Source organism: Neopelma chrysocephalum, unplaced genomic scaffold, assembly GCF_003984885.1.
Source record: "Neopelma chrysocephalum unplaced genomic scaffold, ASM398488v2 Primary Assembly neopelma1_24, whole genome shotgun sequence".
NCBI classification, from domain to species: domain Eukaryota; kingdom Metazoa; phylum Chordata; class Aves; order Passeriformes; family Pipridae; genus Neopelma; species Neopelma chrysocephalum.
In genome coordinates, this window is record NW_020897693.1 from 34590968 (window position 1) to 34615046 (window position 24079).

Below are 24079 nucleotides of genomic sequence, written 5' to 3' on the forward strand. Positions count from 1 at the left end.
GAAGCAGAGAGACAGCCATTCATCTGCTGGGATTACTCTATGCCTATTTCCTGCTGGGTCCTGCTATTAACTGTTTGGCAGTACAGATTTATGAAGAGACAGAAAAAAACCTAAATTCAGCTAGTAGTATTATGACTGTGCAAGCGGATGACCTGGCAGGTGATGAATAGCACAGAAGAATGCAGGCTGCATTTTAAGAAAACCTGAACAGGCCCTCTCCCTTGGTATGAACCAGTTTAATCTTCTCTATGAACTGCTGAAGAGACACTGAAGTGGTCAGTCCCAGGCTGCTTTTACAAGTCAGGGGTCTGCAGGATTTGTACCATTTATTACCTGAATCCCTGCACACTAATTCTAATTTAATTTTTCACCAAGTCAAGACTTTTAATGTGCTATGGGTTTCCTAAGTCTATTCTCATGGTCTACAAGGGAGGGGGAAAAAACAAACTAGAATTAGCTCCTGAGAAAGAATGAATATAATGAAATTATGAACACAACTTCCAGCAATACTGTTTTCAGAATAATATGTATACATGCAACCTACTCAGTACCTGCTCCTTTCATCATTCAATAGCCACTGCTGCTTGTCAGAGGACATGTAGAAATAGATACCAATATAGGTAGTTTAAACGTATATTGGACTCTAAACCAGAGCAGCTGGAGTGCAGAAGCATATTCTCTTTGGGTTTTTTTGTTTAAAATTCAACTTGAAAAGAGCAAGTAGTACAGATTCTCAGTAAGCACTTCATATCAAACCACTAAATCCATATAACCCACTGTCCAAACTTCTAGATTCATGGCTTGTTAAAACAGGAACCTTATTTTGACAACAGAAGTCTTTTTTCTTAGTACAGGGAGATGTTTTGGTTTATTCAACTAGTTCAGTTCAAAGACTTGTGCACTGAAAGCTGAAATCAACTGGGAGCTGGAAAACCGGGAAAATTCATTGTTATTTTACAAAACATTAGGAAAAATAACATGTGAGAATGTAAATTAAGCTAGTTTAAAATACTGAAGGATGTGAACAAACAGAAACAATATGTTCAATTCCCTAAGCATAGATGGATTTTTAATGCTCATTTTTCAGTAAAAAATATTTTCTTAAGCTTTAAGTAAAACTACCACCAACAGTCTGGATAGATAACTAATAAAAAAATTTAAAGCTATTTGTGCATCGTAATTGAATTCCAACTTCAATCCAATTAGATCTTGACACAAATTAATCTTCTGATAAAAATGAACCCATGATTTTCTAGTATAATAAAATGCAAAAATTAGGATCCTAAATGTGTGCACATTAAACTACATCATTGCTTGACTCAGACTGGTATAGCTATTGTATGTCCTCCTGGTCAGGAATACTATCATATTTTGCATACCAGTATGTATGTATTTGCCAAAAAAAAAAAGGAAGGCAATGGTGAACACCAAAATAAAATTAGTATTTCCATCGAAATTTAAAATGTAAAATTCCATGACAAGATTAAAATAGATTAAAGACCACATTTCCTGTTCCTCAGTTGAAGTTTTTGATATGAATCCATATAACCTTGCAAATTCCAAGAAAATTGGACTAAGAAATTGGATTTTAGCTATATTTGTTAATCCAAAGAACATGACAATGAATCTGATGGATTACATTAATCTTCCTGGAGTTACATGTTACTCACCAGTGAGAAAATTTAGTAAAGAAAAACAAATACAGAGCCCATTTCCTTTCTTTATTCCAGACAACTGAGAATTTTTACTAAGTAGGAACATTCTTCCTGATCCCTGGCACACAGGAAAGACAAGGAAATAATTTTTCACCTTAAATCTATGCATGCAAACACGTTGGAAGTGAAAATTCTGCTACCTGACAGGCTGATATCCCAGATTGCTACAGCTAAAAAGGATTCCTTGGAATCACTTAGATGCGCTGTTCACATAGCTGGCAGTTAAAATTAAATCATGTTATTGCTAAATATTAAAAATACCACCACACAACTCAAAAAGACATGACTTTGATTAAACAAAGAAAAAAAATTGAAGTACTGCATTTTTCAAATCATACTGAAAAATTATAAATTATACACTTCTAAGACTAGAAATATAGATAAGAACTTCCAGCTTCCAAAATTTCTTGATTCTCCATCCTAAACTGTCAAACCTTTAACAGTCAACAGGCTGAATGCTGCTATTCTTTCTCAGTTTACGATTGAATATTTTAGATCACAGATAATGTTCTAATGAAAAGTTTGATACCTCATTTACAACCAGATGGAAATACTACTTTCAAAACATGGTTATTTTTGTGTTTAAACTGTTATCTGTTAGACTAAATTGTTTTTATTTCTCCATAGACTCCAAGAACAGTGAAAACACTTCCTATCAAACATCCACCTTAACAAAGGCAGGGGGCTTTCAGAATCAATCCAAGTAGTGGGCATCTAAGCACTGAAAGTTGGATTTTCTCTGAAAACATCAGTCTTACTAGTTTACTCATTCCCTAGTGTCTCCCTAGGCCTTATGGCAGAGAGTGGCCCACCCTAGATTTCATTCAGCAGAAGCAAAGGGTACGCATCAGCTCAGAAAATCAGGCAACTCCTTCAGAGCCTAGCAGATTCAAGAACTGACTCCAAAGGGCCAGGCTTGGTCAGGCGTGCTCAAAATTTTTTTTACTTTTAAGGGTGTTGGATCAAAACAGTTTGAAGATGACTGCTCCATAAAAAGAGACACTCATAATCCCTCATTGGAGCCATTTCCTTTTACTGCAGACCCCAGATTCTTCACCTAGGGATCCTTTTGTCCATATTATCTATGTGCAAACACAAGCTGATGTTTAATAAAAGCCAAAATGCATTTGTTTGTGCTACTTTATTAGCAATTGCATTGATTGCTGAGAGCTCTTCCCTGTCTTTTGTGAAGACTGATCTCACATATTTAGTCTTTAAGAAGTCTTTCTCTCTTTGATGTTTTGTCCATTTGAGTTGAAAAAGACATAGAGATATCCTTAGCTAATATCATCCTTCTAATCTACTGAAGAATCTACTGTTCCTTTCCCTTAGGACTTTCTTACAGTGTAAGTGGGTTTATTTTCCTCCCACTCTTTATGCCAATTCTGCAAGTTTGCAAGACTCATCTTTTCACTACATGTTTCAGGAACTCTTTCTTCATTTTTGGCTTCAAGTGTTGTGAGATACTGAAATGGTTAAGGGCTTAAATATTGTTAAGATCACCAAAAAACTTTTGTCCACTGTAGCAAACTGCAAAGAAACAGCTGCTCATCAACTGAAGTCCATCCATCCCTGGATATGCCTACTAATTTGGACTGGGGAAGGACCTTGAGATAAGGTGGTACTATTGTCCAACTATCCCAGGTGCAAAAGGGTGTGCTTACCTGAAGCTACAAACTGGATTTCCAGATAAGGGAAGAGGCTGATAAGAGGCAAATCCTGTGAGGTGGGATAGTCCTTCTTATCATGCCAGTGTCCTCTCTTATATGATGACTCAGCTGTGAAAACCCCTCTGGGGAACACTGAAGACATTCACACCAAGCCTGAGCTATTCATCTCACATGATGGACCATAATGGGCCATGATTGATTCAACTATGCTGAAGTAAGAGACAGTTGCAACATCTTAGAAGATGTCAAAGACTCATGAAATTTTCCGTGATTGACTATTACATCATCCAGGGGAGGTACAGGGGGCGTTTCCACCTAGCTTCCACACAATATAAACCCCATGAAACAGGAGTGGTGTGAACTCTTTCCCCCCACCACTTGACAGATACAGTCTGCAACCACTGAGAAGACCAGAAGAAGAGGACCAACGAGATGTCATCAGAATCTACTGAGTGGTGATATCTTTTTCCTACTTAATATAGTTAAATTTGTTACAAGGCCAGAAAGCTACATCTATGGTCAGGTCAACTAACATTTTATGGGATGCCTTTTGTGTGTGCTTTTCTGATTGATGTGCATTTGCTGTTTCCCAGAAAGAACAGATACTCTCTTGGGGTAGTGGTTCTGGCTATAATCCACTTTGGACACCTGCCAGTTTCTGTATTGGAGGAATTTTCTCTCCAAGGGTTCAAGCAAGTGAACAGAACATGTATGACAACAAGAAATCAGGCTTTTTGCGCCATATTACAGTGTAGGAATTACTGAAGCTAGGGCAGTCATTCCAAAAAGCCTTCTTGGGACAGATTCAGGCAATGATCTTGGATTATCATGGCCTTTCCTTAGGTCTTGGGAGGAGAATAGAAAGTGTAGCCAGCCTGTCACTGACCATACTTTCCTATCTGAAGCCAAGTCAGTAATTACAGATTGATTAATAATAATAATGGCCAGTCTTCGCGAACGAAGATTTGGGGAAAGGTCTTTTACCTTTCCAGCCTGCGCAATGGATTTTTTAGGTGAGACACAGCCTGCGCTGAACTGAGCCCACCCTTTAATCCTAAGGTTCATCTGCCGGGGCCAAGCAAGCTTGGACAATGGCAGTGAGGTCCTCAGGACGTAGGTTTGTTTAGAGTGACCTTCTCATAGATGGATGGCCTCACAGGCCTAACGAGCTACCATCTGCCCGGGGGACTTGGGATTCGAACCCGTGGTCGCAGCAGTGAGAGTCCTGCATGCTAACCACTAGGCCACCAGGGGTCCCCTACAGATTGATCCCAATATTTAGCATGATTGTTTTTAATTCTATGCCTATGAAATTAATTTCCACTCTCCCACTGAGTTTGCTGCTAATGATGTTTCATCAAGAACTGCTTTCCAAACAAATGGTGTAGGCAAGTCCATGTTTCCAGTAGCAACCTTCATGCCCACTAAAAAATTTATAATCTCAGTTCAATGTTCAAATGCACTTACACTTGCACAAAAAAGGCCACTTCTAGCTGAGTATTAGGTCACTGTAACACATTTTTTTCTTTGCAGTTTCAAGGCAGCACTAGCTACTCTATGTTTAGGCTTCATGGCTTCAGTATCATGATGGCAATGCTGTCTGTTCCCAGTGCCATAAGAGTTCTCACAGGCCTCTGATTGTTTTATCACTTAGCGTTGGAGAGGTCCTCGTCTCCTGATGCTGTTGTTCCCTCATATTCAACACTGTGCCCCTATCCAGCCTTGCAACTGTTTCATTATTGGTTCACAGTAGGGAGCAATAGCCAGAATTTAGACATGAATTAAGAGCTAGGACTCCTAAGGCAAGTTCAGATAGTTTACTTACAGCAGTGAGTACTCCATGCTTTTACAGGCTGTTGAATCATCTGAGGAGCTGAGCCTTATCCTTTTCCTAAACAACTTTCCTCTTTGGATTTCCCAGTCAGCTTGCCCTATTCAACATCCTACTCTGTGATTTTGTGAGCTTATTCCATGCAAAACAATAGCCCCTGTGTTAAAGACTTCTCACAGCATTAACCTTTCTTGAAAGAGCTTTGAGAGCCATGGATAATAAATACCAGGAATTGCAAAATACATTAAGTGCCTGGGAATCATTTCCACATGACTTAGTTCATAGTGGGCCTTCTCTCAGACACCTACTGTAAAACACTCTTAGTCACAGCCTATCTTAAACTAATTTCTAACATGAAATGTCCTGTAATGTTTCATGTTTCCACCATCCTCACCCACAATTACAAAAACATTGTAGCAGTGACACATATCGCAAAATAAAGCACTTTTCACTGCTAGATCATGAGCAGTAAATTCTAAAGCTCTCAGCAGCTATGAAGAGATTTCTGAAGACCACTTTCCACATTCCAGCCAATGACTACCTTATACCGAGAGTCCTGCTTGGGGCTGAAGTTTGCCAACCTGACATGAGAGGAGTTCCAAGTGCTCCAAATGGAATAATTTATAACAAAGCAGAGCTGAACCTGCCCAGCCATATTCTGAGAGATCTGAAACAGGGCAGCATCTTAAAACCTGGCAGCCTCTTGAAATCAGCATCCTCTTGGGAGACATAAAATACAGTTTGACGAAGTACACAAAGCAATTTTGACAGCTTGCATACAGGATGCACTCTGAACACTAAATTATGGTTTCCTTAAAGAAGATCAAGGAAATGCCTGAAGAGTCCTAGCTTGTAAAACAGGGATGTCCAAGATCAGATATGATATTGCATGGTTATTTGAAATATGGACATTATTGGAAATGGAATTTTACTGCTCAGCCAAGAAGATCCACTCTAGACTAAGCTCATTGCAATGGGGAGAAAGTTAAAAAGGGATGCAAAAAGAAATGCAAGCACAGTAGAAATAGCTGGTGACTTAGTGCAGGGAGCCTATGTTAAAACAATAGCAATAATAGCAGAGCAACAAAATTGTGAGAGGTCCCAAAATGTTTCCTTCTGAGGAGTTTATCAAAGAGAAAAAAAGATGTTCTCATAGCAATAGAAAAATAATAGAAATAATGAACAGTCTAGAGCAGGTTAGTATGCTCTATACTCTCATAAAGTGAAAACAGATAGGCTTCTGCAGGAATTTAAAAAACAGTAATAATTAGAAAGATAACTAAAGCCTGTCCCTCCATTTTGCTACAAACAATCAGAAACATAAACAGTTTAGCACAATTATTTCTATTGCTATTCATGGTTGAATTTATTGTGCTCTATTTAAAGATCTTTGAAGCAACCAGACATAAAGATGGCCAGATTCTTCATCTTCCCCAAACTAAGAGGACAGGCTGACAGCCTTCTTGGTAGAAAGACTGGCAGTCTTTTATAATAAAGACTTTATTTCTGGATCCTTAAATTAATTGCTGCAGCCACTGAATCAAAAGAATTTTGTTCTAGTAAAAACTGTCAAGCTGATAACTCTGGAGACTGGGGTATCTCATTTATTCACAGAATAATTAAATTATAGAAGACACTAGGCAAATTCGTCACAACTATGCCTTTCAGATGTTACTCCTCTGTTCTGAGGCCTCTCTGCTGTGGTGAGGATGGAATTTTTCATGGCTGTGGATGAACGTGTCAATGGAAAAGGGCAATTAGTACAAATCCCAGACTGCAGATGTGCAGTGGGAAACATCTGTCTCAGCGGGAAAGAGGAACATCCAGACACTTTGCAAAAGCCAGAGAATAGGCAACAGATGGCAGTAATTTTCAGTCACCAGTGACTGCCTTGGACTCCTTTCTGGCAAACAAGTGTGAATGGCTCAATTATCTGTCCATTTCCCTCAGATTTCTGTATCTACCTAAAGCTGAGAGAACTGCACATTTGGTGACAGTTGTTTTTAAATTACCTAATAAAAACAGAGCTAGTAACAACACTCAATTTCTGGGTACTTAGCTGCTCACAGGGTCTGACTTCGCGTCTTGTCAGGGGCCAGAATGGTGGCATACATGCTCAATTAAAAGGCGTGGGCTTTTCAGTGGGGTTCTGACTTTCTGCCACAAGTCTGATAGAAGTATAAAGAGACCAACAAGCAGATGATTCAGCCCCCAGAAAAACTGCAGAAAAATTTTTATTCCTCATTTTGTGCACCTATAGTTAGCACATCCTATGCCTGGAAACATACAAAAAGCACATAAGAATATGAGCACCCAGTCTATGAACTGCTAAAACCGGCCTACTGCCTGAAAACCTCCCCCTGCCAAATCCACAGAGCAAGACAAAGAAACATTTAGGATTCCTGTCAACCTACTCCTCTCCCAGCACATGCTAAACAAAACCCTGCTATCTAACAGGGAGAGAGGATGAATTAACATAGCCACCTCTCCATACAGCAATTAGCAAATGAAATCAAAACAAAGGAAATGTCCTCCATTAATCTTTCCCTGCCAAAGAGCAACTGACTGCCATATAACCCACAGCAATTAGCCAAATAATGAGAGCGCAAGAGATTTATCTTGAAGCAGGAATTAGGGAGGGCACGATTAATGTACGATTAATTGTGAGAGCAGGCAAAAGCTGGTGATCCCTCAGCGCAGGGTTATTTGAGAAAACTGCAAAACTGCAACCTGGAACCAGGCTGCAACATATACACCCCAATATTCCCCTTTAACATATCCTGAATAAGTTTGATTGGGAGTCACTACATATGGAAAGATGAGAGCTCATACCCAAATGTACACAAACAAACTTCAGTGGTGCCACTTTCAAGCCAGAGAAGACTGCAGCTTACATATGGCTGTTTCTGAAGAGTAGGGATTTTTGTAAGTTAATTGAATGAGAAGATTCCAGGATACCAAGGGGTTTAGGTGATATGGCCCATCAGTATGCAAAGATCCAAAGAAGTGCTGAGAGAATTTCCACTGTTAATTGCAGTGTCCCCTCAGCTCTGCACACCGTAGGAGCTGAAGCCAAGAAAGCTCCAGAATAGCCACTGTTTTTAGGAACAAACCTTGATAACAATGTGAAATCTCTCACATGCTATTTTCTTTGCTGCTATTTAGACTTTTTGAAATCACAATGCTCTACTGCTTTTCACTTTTGGTCCTTACCTGTCGGGTTTTTTCTACCCATTTACCTTGCTATTTTAGTGGGGATTTAGCTCAAGCAAACCTGCAAAGCAACTGTGAATTGAAGAAGATTGAATAGTACAAAGCTAGAAAAAAAATGTAAAGTCCCAAGTAGGTGGATCCTCCACTACAAGGCAGTTAGGGGATCAGGTAAGAGAAGTCTCAACACCCAAAATACATATAACTTGCCATTAGCTGAATATTTCTTAAATTAGAGGACGCATTTTCTTTCTGCATTTTCCCTTCTCCAGAATCACATGAAAACTGAATACTAAACATGAAACAGCTTACAGGGACACTACAAAGCTCTTGTTTACATATGTATCAGAAATAAAGGAGAGAAAATTAAGAGGAAAAATTAATTACCTGAAGATAATCTTTGTTCTAAGCACTGTTATTAGGCATCACAAGCCTAAAGGATTGTGGTTATTTTAACATGGCACAGAAGAAGACATTTAGGGAGATTTACAAAGATTAAGACCTCTGTCACAAATATCTGTGCCAAAATTTTACTATGAGACAGTAAACAATTTATAGTCCTGTGACACTAAGTATAATTGGACATGGGATAGTAACAGAATTCAAGAAAATACTTATTTCAAGGATATTTTCAACACTATAGGAACGTGGAATAGGAAGAGTACAGTCTGCATGCTACTAAAATCTCTGCTGAAGTGGTGTGCAAATACCTTCTTCTCATCAACTTAAATATGGATTTACTAGACAAGCCAACAGAGAATGTGCTTTGGGCAACTGGTCCTATCAAGTTGCTGCTATTGGGGCTTTTAGGTATTCAGACAGCTCAAGAGGAACTCTGAGGACTCTGAAATAAGATGTATTTTAAAACTATCAGATGTAGCCATAGATGAGAGCTTCACTCTACAGGAAGCCTGGAAAAAGATTTGGCCCTTCTCCACTCAGAATAATGGCTTCACGGTTTCCCATCAACTGCCATAACAATGTACCTTGTCTGTGCTCCAGATCTATGCCTGTTGTCTTTTCACATAGCATATATAAGAGAAATAAATACAGAAATTCAGATAGGTTGAAACCACAAGTCATTTCTGAAAACCCTTGAATGGACTCACATTTCTAACCCTATAATCTTGCAGTTGATTTTTTTCAATAGAGTGGAAAATTTGCTTCCAAAATCCAAAGTTTGACCCCTAGTCCTAATGTGTCATACTTCTAACTGGAAAAAATAATCTACCTTTCTGCCAAAGAATAGTGCTTGTAAGTGAGGAAAAAAAATATCAGTGTTTGTCTAAAGGAGTTACTAAAATTTCACACAAGGGTTAAGAGCAATTTGGAAGATGCTACTCAGTAACAATGTTTCAGTTTAATTTTCTCTTCATTTCCTCTTCAATTTTATTTCTTCTCTTTCTCCTTCCTTTCCTTCCTACCCCCTCCCTACTTCCTCCTCAGAAAATTTGAAAATCTTTTCTCTGTTATCATGTCCTTTAAGCTTCACGAGGATGACATGTTCACTGCTGGAATATAATATATAGACTTCCTGTATGTGCTTAGCATACTCAAAATGGGGAAATTAGGTGGCAAAAGTAAAGAAAGTAAGAAACTAGCTCCAGTGAGATAGTTACAACAACATGTAGCTTCACCTCTCTCAAAGTTCTCAGAGATCTAATTCATCTCATTTCCCAGAACTTTCATCAACTGACTCAGCAGGGTCACTTTGCCCAAGCTATGGCAACCTGGGGTGGTTTCCCACAAAATCAGTCGAGCTGTTTCTCTAGCTCATGTAACACTGCCTTTTCCATTGCTCCCATGGATCTCTTTCCTTTATTTGAACTGTTAATTTACTGCGCTTCATCAGTATTTTTACAAAGAACAGAACAGAGGATACCATTTCTAGTCTCATCTTTCCAGTATATAGCAGTCACTCACCAGGCACTTAAGAGTAAAGAATCTGGAACTGTTTGCTACTCTCCAAAAATGTTAGCATGTCTTGCCATCTCGCACTGGGAATCTAGTTCTAAATGTGCATGAGAAGACAACAGCAGTTCTGCCTTCTGAGGAATCCTTAATAGAACCAACACAAAAAGATTGTGCCAAATCATTCAAATCACATTTTCATAGCAATAGAAAAATAATGAACATTCTAGTGCAGGTAAGTATGCTCTATACTCTCATAAAGTGAAAGTTCAGTTCTTAAGCAGACATTTCCACCCTCTACCACAGTCTGTCTCCTGCCCATTACAGCCAATACATGCCCATGACACAGAGATCAGCACAGACCTGCCAACACAACTCAGCAAAAGCTACAGCTGCATCTCCATCCAGCCACTTACAGCAGTCTTTCTGACAACATTTCTATCAAAGGAAGTATGGGTAAAAAAAGAATGGTATTCAGCCAGTTTACCTACCCCATTTCCTTACAAAATGGAAATGGAGGGCAGAACCTCAGAGATGAGCTGAGGTTCTGTTTGTGGCTGCACGGCTAGTCTACCTAGCTGTTTTCCTGTTGGTGGACAGATTGCAAAGAAGTTACTATTTGTCACCAATTTTTAGTCACTGGGATACTAGCATACTTCTCCCTTGATGCATTCCTAATTCACATTTTTAATGCCTAATCACTTACACATGGTGAAATGCTGGAAGCCATAAGAGCATGCCCTGGTAGAATTCAGTCTGGTCTAGCTGAACAAAGCTATAACCACGCAGGGCATTCGTGGTCATCCGTACTCTGCCCCCAAGCAGGGACACTGTTAATACCTTAATTTGACAGCCGGAAAATAAAGAGTGGTTTTAAATGAAAGCTGTTTGTCAAGGATTTCTTCGTAACAGATTTGGAAAGAACAAAGTTCTCATTATACTGACTATTGAGATTCTCCTTTGTGAAACTGTAACAAATCTAATAGTGCATGGGGGGATACTTTTTAATAGAGTCAAAGGGCAGATGGATGAGGACTTAGAGAGACAGAGACAGAAGTGTATAAACTTCAGCCAAACACAAAGAAAGAGAAACTGCCTGGGAAACCATAACTGAGAATAACTCGGCATGGCTTGGTACTGGGAGCTGAACTTGCAGCTTTGACAAGGCTGACTTTAAGGCGACCTTCAGTGGAGCTCTTTAACAGTGTATGCTGGGCAATCGCTGGTAAATCTTTATTAATTTTAATTGGCGGCACCCATTTATAAGAACCATTAAAAAGGATAAATTGAGCCCATCCGGCGTAATGTCTTTTGTTAATTAGTTTGTCAGCACTGTTTTAATATCCCCTAATGACTTCATATTTCAGGCCTGACATTAAAGGAGACGCTGTGAGAAAGGAAATGGTCTTATCACCGTGTACATTTTTTTCTTTTTTTGAACGAAAAGTGTCCTTCCAGGCCTGACCAAGGTTAGGTGTCATTTAACTCAGACAGACAGGTACGACAAGACTTGGAAGGGCCCTATCACCCTATCCAAACTTCACCTTGCTACTGACAAGCATGCTTTGCTAAGATTTTCTCTTTTTACAGACCCACACAACAGCAGAAGAAATTAAAAGTCATTAGTCACCAAATTCCCACCCTCCATAGCACATCATGGAGTTGTCTTCAGTCTCAAAACACAATCATGTGGGAAAAACAGGGAAGAAACCTGAGATACAATTGCAGCAATGCCTCCCTTAAGTAAAACAGGTTAAACCCCACAGAGCTGAAGGTCTTTTGATTCACAAGGACATGCACAACACTGATATTTGTCTTGAGGACCACAAACTTCAGAATGAAAAGCTGGTATGTTAAGAGCATCGGGAAAGAATTCTTTGTGTATGGATTTGATTTGTACAGGAACACGAAGGAGAAATTATTTCTCTAGGGATGATGCTTGGTCTGGAACAAAAGGGAGTGAGCAAATCTGTGATTTTGGTGTCAACAGTTCTCTTCTTCTCATGCTAATCTTGTATTTCTTGGAACAGCACACTCAAACTGCAAGCCTGAAAGATCAGGAGCTTGAATTCAGTTACAGATGTTGGAAAAGTATGGCTTCAAATAGGTTATAAAGATTTTAAATTAGGTTAAAAAAGCAACATTTAACACTTTTTCTTTAATACGTATGCACTTCATAATTTATTCAAGGAGGAAGGGTATAACAAAATGACCAGGAGAAGGAGTACCTGTGGCCATCACAGAAGATAACGCGACTCATCATTGTTTTAGAGTTCCCTTTATGGGGTTAACTTGGTGTTCTTAGACACCTTGTTTCTCCTCACAGATCTGCCACACATGTCTTTGAGCTGTGAACACTGGAATTATTCACCTAGGGGAAGCATTTCATCACTATGAGGCCTGCAGCAAGTTTTGTCCCTGCTCAGTTTCCTACAGTGATTTGATCAATCAGGGGGAAGATACTGAATTAACACTGACTTTTTGTCAGTGAAGGGTTACCTCATGAGGTGGATTCTATAAGGTTTTTTCATTTAAGATTTCAATAGGTGAGCAATATGAGAAAATAACATCCCCCACTAGTTATTATCACATTTGATGCTTTGGTGCCTAGTGTTAGATTAATTCACATGAGGGTGAAGTGAATAAACGAGAAACACCTAATAGGAAAATTAGCTTTTCATCTGTCTTGTACAGCTTTGCACACCATGAATAATTCCAGTAATTGTAAGGTGTTTGCACTTATGCTGGTAATAGTATAAGGAAAACTAAATATTCAGCTAATAAAATAGAATATTTTTTCCCTGAAATTTTAAGGTTACCCATAAATGGCTCTTTATAAGGATCATGCTGAGAATTGTAGAGTGACATGTTATGCTTTTCTAGATCACCTTTCAGCAAAACGTAAACAAGTAATAACTGTACCAACTGAATCAGTTACTAGTTTTATTACTGAGAAAAATCCTTGCCTCAAAGTCAATTGAAATCTTGCTGTAAGGATCTGGAGAACTTACAGGTTTTTCTTTTTCCATTAAAATTTAGGGCTAATGATTTCACCACAGATTTTTTTTTTTTTGACAGATACACAGTCACAGCACTTGAATATTAAAAGGTGCTCTATGATCTCCTGAAAGCCATCCTACTGTCATTGCAAGCTTGTGCCATGTTTCATGCAGATTTAAATTTTTCAGGGGACTGCTAAAACTATGCCCTATGTGAAGCACACAATAAAAGCATGTCTAGGTTGAAACAGATATTCCCAGCAGGCTGAACACCTCTTTGAAAGAACTGCCTTTGAGGGGAATAAAAGTCTTGAGTTTTTTCTCCAACCAGCCCGTCTCTTGTGCACTGGTGTGCTCTACAGAATTCAGCCTTTTATAATCAAAGGTCTGCATAACACTAGCAGCATAGTTGGTACTTAGTCTCCATTTTGCAGCTCTGACAAATACAAATTTACATAGTAGTCTTTCATTACTATAAAACATCATTATTCATGGCAAGCGTATTTCCAGTCTTCACCACAGAACAAAAACTTGTATTTTCATTGTTCCAGTATTTTCAGCTTTTGTTGTACAAAAAATTATGCCTTAATTAGTTTCTCTCTTGCTAGCTAGAAAGTGAAAAGAGATGATTTTCTTCAGATGCATTAACTCAGTGACAATTGAAACTCACCTGGGAACTGAGAATGAATGAAACTAATATTCCCATTTTCAGTCATATCTAAAAGCCAGAGAGCAGAGAATGATATCTACTACTTCCAAAATGTGGCAAACTTAAGCCTTGCTCTTCCAGTCTATTTCAATATATATTCCAACAGTATTTTCACCTGTTGGTATCCTTCCTCCTTTCATATAAAACTTTCTGTCCTCCAGCATGTCATTCTTGCTTCTGATCTTCACGGTTTAGATATCCAATAATAAAATATCCAAATACTAATGAAATGCCTGCATTTTAATATTTTTTTTTAAAGTTAGTAGATGTGCCTAACATATTTCAGGTACTTTAATACAATTTTAATACTTTATTGCAAATTTTTAGCAAATTATAATTTCTATCCAACATCCAATTTACCAATCAAAAAAAACCCCAAACCTAACATCTGAGTATCTAAGAAATGTGGCAGCCATTATTATAACCTGACCAGTCTAGATAAGCCTGTACAATTAATTTTATTAATGAATATGAACAGAATTACAGGAAGGTCCCATCTACGACATATAGACCCTGTATGTGCCAGCTGAAGTACCCTGACTGACCCTCCAGGATTGTTCTGGCCTCATTACCTGCCAGGAATCATTGAGGAACTTACACTGATTTACCTGTGTGCCTGGATTACTCAGTGTATATGTTAAAAATATCAAGTTGGAAGAAGACAGAAATCATAACCCAAATTTACAAGAACACTTTTTTAAAAAATAAAGCTGTTATTAATAATAAAATCAAGCTGTTAATATCAATAGCAGATAACTACATGCAATACATCCCCTTCACACAGCTCACACCAACACACTAACACAGAGTTCCTGGATTGGAACAACAGCTTGGAGGCCAATCCCAGCCATTACATTAGAAGCAGAAGATTCTACTGATACAAGGGCTTCTAGCAGGGGTTCAGAAAGTGTTTCCAGTGGTCCCTTGATTCAGCTGGTGATCAACCTGTAGTTCCTGTCTGCAGAGAGCAGCCACCACTGTCTTGGATGTGGTGTAAGTTAGGCATCCCATTGTTGATCCTGGTGTTTGTTAGTGGCCTGGTGGCCTTCAACAGATATGGCTGATTAACAGGCTTGTGGATTCAACAGCATTATGAGACTCCAGAGCTAATTAGGTTTTGGAAGACTTTCAGACATGATGTCTTAGCATACTCTTTTCCCTCTCTGACTTACTGTCTTCTGGTGTCCATTTATACCCCCACATCCAGAAATACCTACAGAATCCATTGAAACACACAGAAGAGGCCTTTACAACACACACACAGGAGATCTGACATTTCTGGGAAAAATCAGAGCTATTAGGTGGTGCTATGTGAACTGTACTGCTATGTGCAGTGGCTGAAGGAGAGAAGTAATGTCGACGGACCTGTGAAAATCAGAGTAAAAGCTACAAATTGACTTGTTTACAGTGAATATGAATTTTTTTTAGGAAAACCACTAAGAACTATAAAGGTAAAACAAAGTTCAATCAAGTGTGTTTTTTATTTAGCATATTATTTAAATAATAGATTAAAACAAGTTCAAAATCGCCTGCTTTGATCAATTATCAAGAGATCATAGGCTATTTTTTCATCAGAATCAGCTTTGTACTTTATAACTCAGCACTGGAAAAAGCAATTGCCTGATTTTCTCCCATGGGAAAAAAAACACAAAAGGAAACAGAATAAATCACATGCATTTTTGCAAAATGACAAATGCTGTGTTCATACACCTGTGAGGAGTTCCCAACCTGCAGTGGAACCTGGAAATCTGTCAACAAGAAGTGGCCTTCTATGATGAAGGGACTACATCAGTGGACAAGGAAAGAGCTATGGATGTCACCTGGATATCTGTAAGGCCCTTGACAATCCTTCTCTCTAAATTGGAGAGATATGGATTTGATGGATGACTGTTTGGCAGATGAGGAATTGGTTGGAGGGTAGTGGTCAATGGCTCAATGTCCAGAGGGAGATCAGTGACAAGTGGTCCCTCAGGGGTGTGTATTGGCACAAGTATTGTTTAATGTCTTCCTCAATGACATAGACATCGGGATCAAGTGCACCCCCAGAAAATTTGCAGATGACACCAAGCTGAGTGGTGCAGGTGACAAGCCTGAGAGATCGGATGCCATCCAGAGGGACCTGGACAAACTTGAGAAGTGGGCCCATGAGAACCTCACGAAACCAAGTGCAAGGCGCTGCATCTGGGTTGGGGCAACCCCCAGTATCAGTACAGGCTGGGGGTATGAAGGAATTGAGAGCTGCTGAGAAGGAGATGGAATTGAGGGTGCTAGCGGATGAGAGACTGGACATGAACTGACAACATGCACTTGCAGTCCAGAAAGCCAAACATATCTTGGGCTGCATCAAAAGCGGCATGGCCAGCAGGTTTAGGAAGGTGACTCTGCCCCTCTACTCTGCTCGATGAGACCCAACCCAGAGTGCTGCATCCAGCTCTGGGGTCCTCAGCACAGGAAGGACATCGACCAGTTTGAGTGGGTCCAGAGAAAAGGCACAAAAATGCAAGTGATCTTTATAGCTTGAGAGCCTTCTAATGATTGCTCAGGACATACTAGAGGGCTCTGCAGCACTGAGAACAAATATTTGTTTCAGACATTTGAGGCTCTTTGTAGGTTGAATGCATCTGGGTCATACGTGAAACCACAGCATTCTGAAGCTGCACTCCCCTAGGACAGTGCAGTTCACAAATACCAGGGCAAGGAACTTGCAAGAGTTGAGAGTGTTCTTCCTAGGGCATCCCCCTGGAAAACAGGCTTCAAGAGAATGTTGCATGACATTCCAGGAAATGTTGTTTCCCTTTTAGCATGTCTTGTCTACCAGAGGAATCCCATTAACAATACTGAGACACTTGTCTATCCTTTAAAAACCAAGTTTTCACAGAAGAAAGATAACAAAATAAAACCAGTAAAAGCTAATAAAACCCACAAACTCAAAACCACTAAGGAATTATTAGCCTATTAGCTCTGTCTATGCTACATACATACAAATGAGGAATTTTATTAACACTATCTATGCTATACAGAGGGTTCTCAAGGAGTAGTGTATTTACTGTACATGAAAATCTGCTGAAAGTACTGGATGCTTCCATTTTCATTTAAATCAAAAATTTCCTTGTGTAGTGCTGCTTCATAAAACAAAAATCCTAGAAGTGTTGCATTTAAAAAATGCATAAATATCATACCCTGTGGAATTCAAAATATTTAAAGCTTTTTTATTGTTACAAAAATTTTATTATTATGCTAATACTTATAAATATAAAAATGTGATTTTTTTCACTGGTGTGACTAAAGAAATTAATGTTCTGGTGTCAAAAGGCCAGGGATTGAGGGTTTCTCAAAATTTCTACTATGTACAAGGCATCAACACCCAGCAACATAACTGTGTCACATGAAATACAAAGCTGTACGACTACTGCAAGTGCAGACCTTCTGGCAGGAGGATTACACAGCAGAGGGAGCAGTTGCCCTGAGTCACTTTTCCTTACAGCATTAGCACTGCTGTAACTGCAAATTATTATTCTAAGATGAGTTTGTAAACCAGTGTAGTAGTTTTTATTAGATAAAATATGATGATTAAAAAAAAATAAGGCCTGCAAGAACAGAAATCTTTTCTGAGTACAGCTGAGCACAAAAACTTTGCATTGACTTAGGCAGACATTGGTAAAGCATCCAAGAGAAAAAGCAGCTGGTCTGTTTCTGTTCAAGAAAAGAGACAGTGTGAAACAGCAAGAATTTGTGGTAAGGAAGATTATCATTCACTATGAAAACAGTAACTATGCTGAGTCTACAGTTTACGGTGACAGTTTTAGTTCCTAAGATGTAGAAAGTGTTTCGAGAACAAGAGATGTGAGATCAGGAGTAAAGGAACTGTGTATATGTTTATTCTTTACTAGTTGTCTGTGAGAGTTTATTCTGGCATGTAATAATTTCTTAGTTTGACCTATGAAGCTTCCAGGATACCATTTGGTGCAAAGGCTGAACAAGATTACATTCTTGGCAGTGAGAATGCAGCAGCTAGAGATGTGGGAGATTGACTCTGGGGAGTATTATTCTTATTAAGAGACAGAAGGACACTCCAATACAGAATGTATCTAGGTGCTGCAGGTTTCATAGCACTGTGTTTATAAAATATGATAGGGGAAATGTGCCCCATGACTTACACAATTAGGGTGATTGCAATGCAAAATGTTGTAGTTCACACTATTCCCACAAAAATATGGCAAAATCAACAATAAGAGGAGAGTAGTGGACACATTCAGTGATTTTTATTAATATCTAAAAGGAACACTAGCTCTCATTCCATTTTTTAAATCTTTACTTTTCTAAAAGAGAAAAAAATACAGCAAATTTCCATTTGCAGCCTTCTGCTTACCAGACTAGTCATACATGTTTAGTTAGGTCAAGCGTTAGTTTTAGGTATCTTTGCTTTTACACCCTTTAATTCCTAATAGTATATAAAATTAAACATTTCAGCCTTCCCTTCGCTATCCAGTCAAATCAGTTACAGGACCTAAAATTGAGAAAAGGACCTTTGTTCAACATGGGTCCCAAAAAGAGCTACTCAGTCATCAATAAAAGAAATAACTCATCCATTTATATAAATTGATTGATTAAAAACAATTTATTTTCAATAAACCAAGACAACTTAATATATAATAAGCTGCCAGAAATCAAGAATGATAACATATAAGAACCAGTTTTATCATAACCACATCACTGGCATGTAACTTCCACCCTTTTTAGAGACCAGTGAACTAATAGATTCTGCCTGCAGCATCAACTTCCTCTAAAGATCCACTTCTCAAGACAGAGTTCTTCAGTGCCCCAGCCAAAATCAGTGTAAGTGCTTCCAAGTGTGGCTGTTACCTGTATCTCTCCTGCAGCTGACCACATTCTCAGCATGGGTATCCCATCACATACAGCAAGTGTACTAATAAAAAGAAGTAAAAATGACTTTACTTGTTCAGCACTGAGAAAGGCAGGAACCACCAGAAAAAGTACAAATGGGTGTCTGGCCAGCACTGTAACCCAAATGACCAGAAACTCCACAAGCAACTAGTGAGAATCTGACCCTTTTTAACAGCTGGTTTCAGGCCAAGAAAAAGCTAGACATCCATAGGGATGGCTGCAAGTTGGGCAGTATCCACCCACAAATAGAGAAAGCTGCTGCAGTTCATCCCACAAGCGTTCTTGGAATTTGCTTGCTACAGTTTTAAAAAAGGTCAGACAGAAGGTGCTCAAAAAAGACTTATGCTGTGAACACTGACTGTTTTAACAGGGCAGCCAACTCTGCCTTGTGACGGACAGCTGGGAAATGTAGCTACTGAGAGACTGACTTGTATCTGCATTTAAGTACTTGTGTTTCATGCAAGCACAAAAATTGTACAACAGGAATTTAGGGGATGGAGCAGCTGCATTATGAGGAGAGATTTCTTTCTTTAATTTGGAGACATGCAGGCTCAGAGGGATACAATTGAGAATTACAAAATCATGAAGGGAGTCAAGAACACGAGAGCAGGACTTACTCACCAAACCTTGCAACACTAGAACTATGGGCTCTCACTCAAACTGTGTGAAAGATAGGTTTCAAACAAACAAAAGCAATAATTTTATTTTGCAAACATAGCTGCAGTGAAATTCAGGTGATGTGAGACTGAGGAGACCAATAATATCAGCAGGCTACACAAAAAGTGCAGGCTATAAAAAGAGAACTTATTTATGGACAGCTGTTCCAAAACAGGTACAGGAATGGCCACAAGTGTACCTCCCAGAGATCTTAATCCAGTGACTTTGGATTCTAGGGCAGAATGAGAGGGATGTACAACATGAATGGCCAAGGATCATCCTAGCTCCATACAGTATCGCTTGATGTTACTTTCCAGGGCAAAAAGAAATACTAGTCTAGGTGGCCCATAGATTTGACACAATAAGGCATTTCTTACACTTTTATGCATGAAGCCACAGCAGGAGAAAGTCAATGACACTGTAGGCCCAAGAGGATGAACTCATTGCAGGAGAGGCAGCTGGCATGGCTTCACCTATAATTGCTGCCAGACCACATATACTTTAAAAACATGTGCAAAAGTTATAATGCGATAGGCATACATATTGAAGAACTTCTTCTGCCCTTTAGAGCATTGAAGCTAAATTCAGAATTGTTTCTGTCACATGCCAGTAGCTGTAACTACTGAAGATTTTGGAAAAGTTCCCTTGCTGTTCTCCCCTACACACAGCTCCTGTCTGTAACACTCCCACTCTGGAGGAACTCTATGATGTCACCAGGCTTTGTCCCTGTTATAGTATGAACTTCTCCACAAAACTTGCAACAAAACAAGCTCAAGTTATGGCTTCATAAAGGAGGTATTTAACAATGACATGCCTGTCTCTTTCTCACAGTATTAGAACACAGAATTTTAAAGGAAAAATCTATCATTTGCTAGCACTCAAACACATGCTGGCCTCCTCTGAGCACAACAGATTTCACCTGCTTCCTTCCTTTTCTTTTCAGATCCCACAGCTGTGACAGACATGTTACTAACACAGAGCATATGTGCCACATATCCCTTTATCTTCCTCTCTCCATTTCTGCACCCCTGAAAGGAAATAGAGCTGGGCAGAGTCAACCGGATGTATGCAAGGCCCCGTCAAAGAATCATGAGACCGGAAGGATTGACATATCTACTGCTGATCCTAGTCACCTCTTTTTCCAAAATTTTTCATAATCACATATGTACTTATATACTATCCATCCCAAAGCCTTCTGGAGCACAGAATTTGCCAGATTACTTTAATTACTGGCTCAACTGCAGCGGTCGCTAGTCTAAACCTAATCAAACTACTGACCCAACTTCATATAATTGGTCAGCAGGGGGATTTCTGAGTATGCCTGTGACTTCCCAGGAAGCCAGACAAGAAAGATTGATCTAATTTCAGTGGAGCCCACTCCTTTCTCAGATCTGAGGAAACATCTGTTTCCATTTTCTCTGAAGCCTACCAGGCCAGTAGAAAGGCACAACATTTTTCATCACCAAAATCTAAAAAAATATGACCATACACTAGCTCATTTCTCAGCATTACAAATTTAACCAGAAATCATAGTGTATAACACAAGAAGCCAAGCACTGCCCTAGAGTGACAGAGATTTTATCTAGCTCCTGCTTCAGTGGCAACTGGACAGCTGAAATTTGTCCCAAAGTATTTACTTGATAGCAAGATTAGTTACACTGGTCCAGTTGCTTAGAAAAAGAGTCATTGGAAATTACAACAGGAAAGAACCTATTAAAGCCACCCATTTCCTCCACCAAGTATCATAGAGGTGTAACCCACTCTGTACCCTTAGACAGAATCCATTCAGCAAGGTTGCCCTGAGATAGCAGAGACCTGGTCTGGATGTTGGAAGTCCAGTCCTGGACTAGAATCCTTCCAGTGGAAGTGAACAGTGAACAGTGTCAACCATGAACAGTGGAAGTGAACTGCGAACAGTGTCTTCTAACACTGAGAGCAACAAATAAGAGAGTTGGGTTCTCAGCATTACAAAACAGTTGATCACTTTCTCACAAGTGAGAAAGCTATTAATGAGATGACCTCCCTCCAATGGCCTAAAAAAAAAGTAATAATCACAAAATTATATGATCCTAAAGTCATTCCGGTTGTGGTAAAGGGAGAGCCATGTAAAAATATTCCTAAAAACAAACAAACAATGAAATGGGACAGAGACACAAGAAGACATTAGAGTGTGTTGAGAATAACCCGGCTTTGGCACCAGATATCAAATTCATTCCTTGGCATTGGACATCAAGCAGGAAAGTTACTGCTTACAGAGGCTGACAGAAGTTGCAGTGATGGGAACTTATCTCTAAATTTCAAGTTTTGTAGATTCTAAATTAATCTAGGCCCATTTTTAGGAATTGTTTTACTTTTCATTGTCCTGTGGGAAAATCATGTGATCCTGCACATTTTCATTCCTGACCACTAGATGTCACTCATCCCATTTCAGTTTCATGTCCACGACCACGGTAAATTTTCCCGGGGGAAAAAAGCTAAATAATCACGACGGAGAAACAAACTGTCAAATAGGGCACAAAGTTTTTCCCAAACACAGCCTCTTTGTAAGCATGAAGTAGCTTTCAAATACACACAAGGTGTTTTGGAGCTGAAACTTAGATTCATCACTACCTCCAGTTGGAGAGAGTAAACAGATCATAATAATAAATAATGGCCAGTCTTCGCGAACGAAGATTTGGGGAAAGGTCTTTTACCTTTCCAGCCTGCGCAATGGATTTTTTTAGGTGAGACACAGCCTGCGCTGAACTGAGCCCACCCTTTAATCCTAAGGTTCATCTGCCGGGGCCAAGCAAGCTTGGACAATGGCAGTGAGGTCCTCAGGACGTAGGTTTGTTTAGAGTGACCTTCTCATAGATGGATGGCCTCACAGGGCTAACGAGCTCCATCTGCCCGGGGGACTGGGAATCGAACCTGGGTCGCAGCGGTGAGAGTCCCGCATGCTAACCACTAGGCCACCAGGGGTCCCCAAACAGATCAACTCCATAGTTGGAGGCACAGACTTATTAACAGTCCAAATAACTTCCAACTCAAACAGTATAAAGTGAACAACTTGGGTGGAAAGTAACATCTCTCAAGCCTCTGCAAAGTCCATTATACTCCCAGAGTGTGAGCCTTGATCCCTGCAGCATATTGCTTATCATAGAATGGTTTGGGTTGGAAAGGACCTTAGAGATCATCTAGTTCCAACCAATCACCATGGCAGGGACACCTTCCACTAGAATAAGTTGCTCAGAGCCCCATCCAACCTGGCCATGAACACTTCCAGGCATGGGGCATCCACAACTTCTCTGTTACAGTGCCTCACCACTCTCATAGTAAAGACTTTTTTCCTAATACCTAATCTAAAACTACCCTCTTTCAGTTTGAAGTCATTCCCCCTTATCCTATCACTACATACCCTTGTAAAAAGTCCCTCTCCAGCTCTCTTCTAGTCTCCCTTTAGGTACTGGAAGGCTGCTAGGAGTTCTCCCCAGAGCCTTCTCTCCTTCAGGCTGTACAGCCCCAGCTCTCTCAGCCTGTCTTCAGAACCCTCTGATCATCTTTGTGGCCTCCTCTGGACTTACTCCAACATGTCCACACCCTTCTTATGTTGGGGGCCCCAGAGATAGATGCTTTACTTCAAGTGGGATCTCACTCACTAGAACAGAGTAGAGGGGCAGAATCACCTCCCTCGACCTGCTGGCCATGCTGTTTTTGATGCAGCCCAGGACACAGTTGGCTTTCTGGGCTGCAAGTGCACATAGCTGGGACATGTCAACCTTCTCATTCATCAACATCCCCAAGTCCTCCTCTGGGCTGCTTTCAATCCATTCTTCCGTCAGCCTGTATTTGTGTTTGGAATTACCCCAATCCACATGCAGGTCCTTGCACTTGGCTTTGTGGAACTTCATGAGGTTCACACAGGTCTACCTCTCAAGTCTGTCAAGGTCCCTCTGGATGGCATCCCTTCCTTCCAGTGTGTTGACTGCACCACACAACTTGATGTCATTGGCCAACTTGCTGAGAGTGCACTCAACACCACTGTCCATGTCAGTGACAAAGATGTTAAACAGTGCCAGTCCAAATACAGACCCCTGAGGAACAAAACTCATCGCTGGTCTCCACTTGGACATTGAAATGTTGACCATAACTCTTTGAGTGCAACCATCCAGTCAATTCCTCATCCACTAAGTGATCTACCTATCAAATCCATGTTTCTCCAGTTTAGAGACAAGGATGTGTGACACTGTGCCAGACAGTGTCATATGTCTTGCAAAAGTCCATGTAGATGATGCCAGTAACTCTTCCCTCATCCACCATACAAAGCCACCAAATTTGTCAGGCACGATTTGATCCCCATGTTGGCCGTCACCAATCACCTCCCTATTTTCCATGTACTTTAGCATAGTTTCCAGAAGGATCTGCAGCATTGTCTTTCCTGACAATGAAGTGATAGTGACCAGTCGTTATTCTCCTGGGTCTTTCTTATTTCC

The 24079-nt window shown here is 39.8% G+C and overlaps 1 long non-coding RNA gene across 1 annotated transcript in view; it reads right to left on the bottom strand.

Moving 5' to 3' along the window:
- Positions 1 to 767: 767 nt before the first annotated feature.
- The window catches only part of LOC113961735, a 32791-nt gene continuing 9479 nt past the window's right edge, over positions 768 to 24079 (bottom strand). The window contains exon 3 of the long non-coding RNA XR_003532369.1: positions 768 to 925. This is a non-coding gene — a long non-coding RNA (uncharacterized LOC113961735). The remainder of the gene's footprint in view (positions 926 to 24079) is intronic.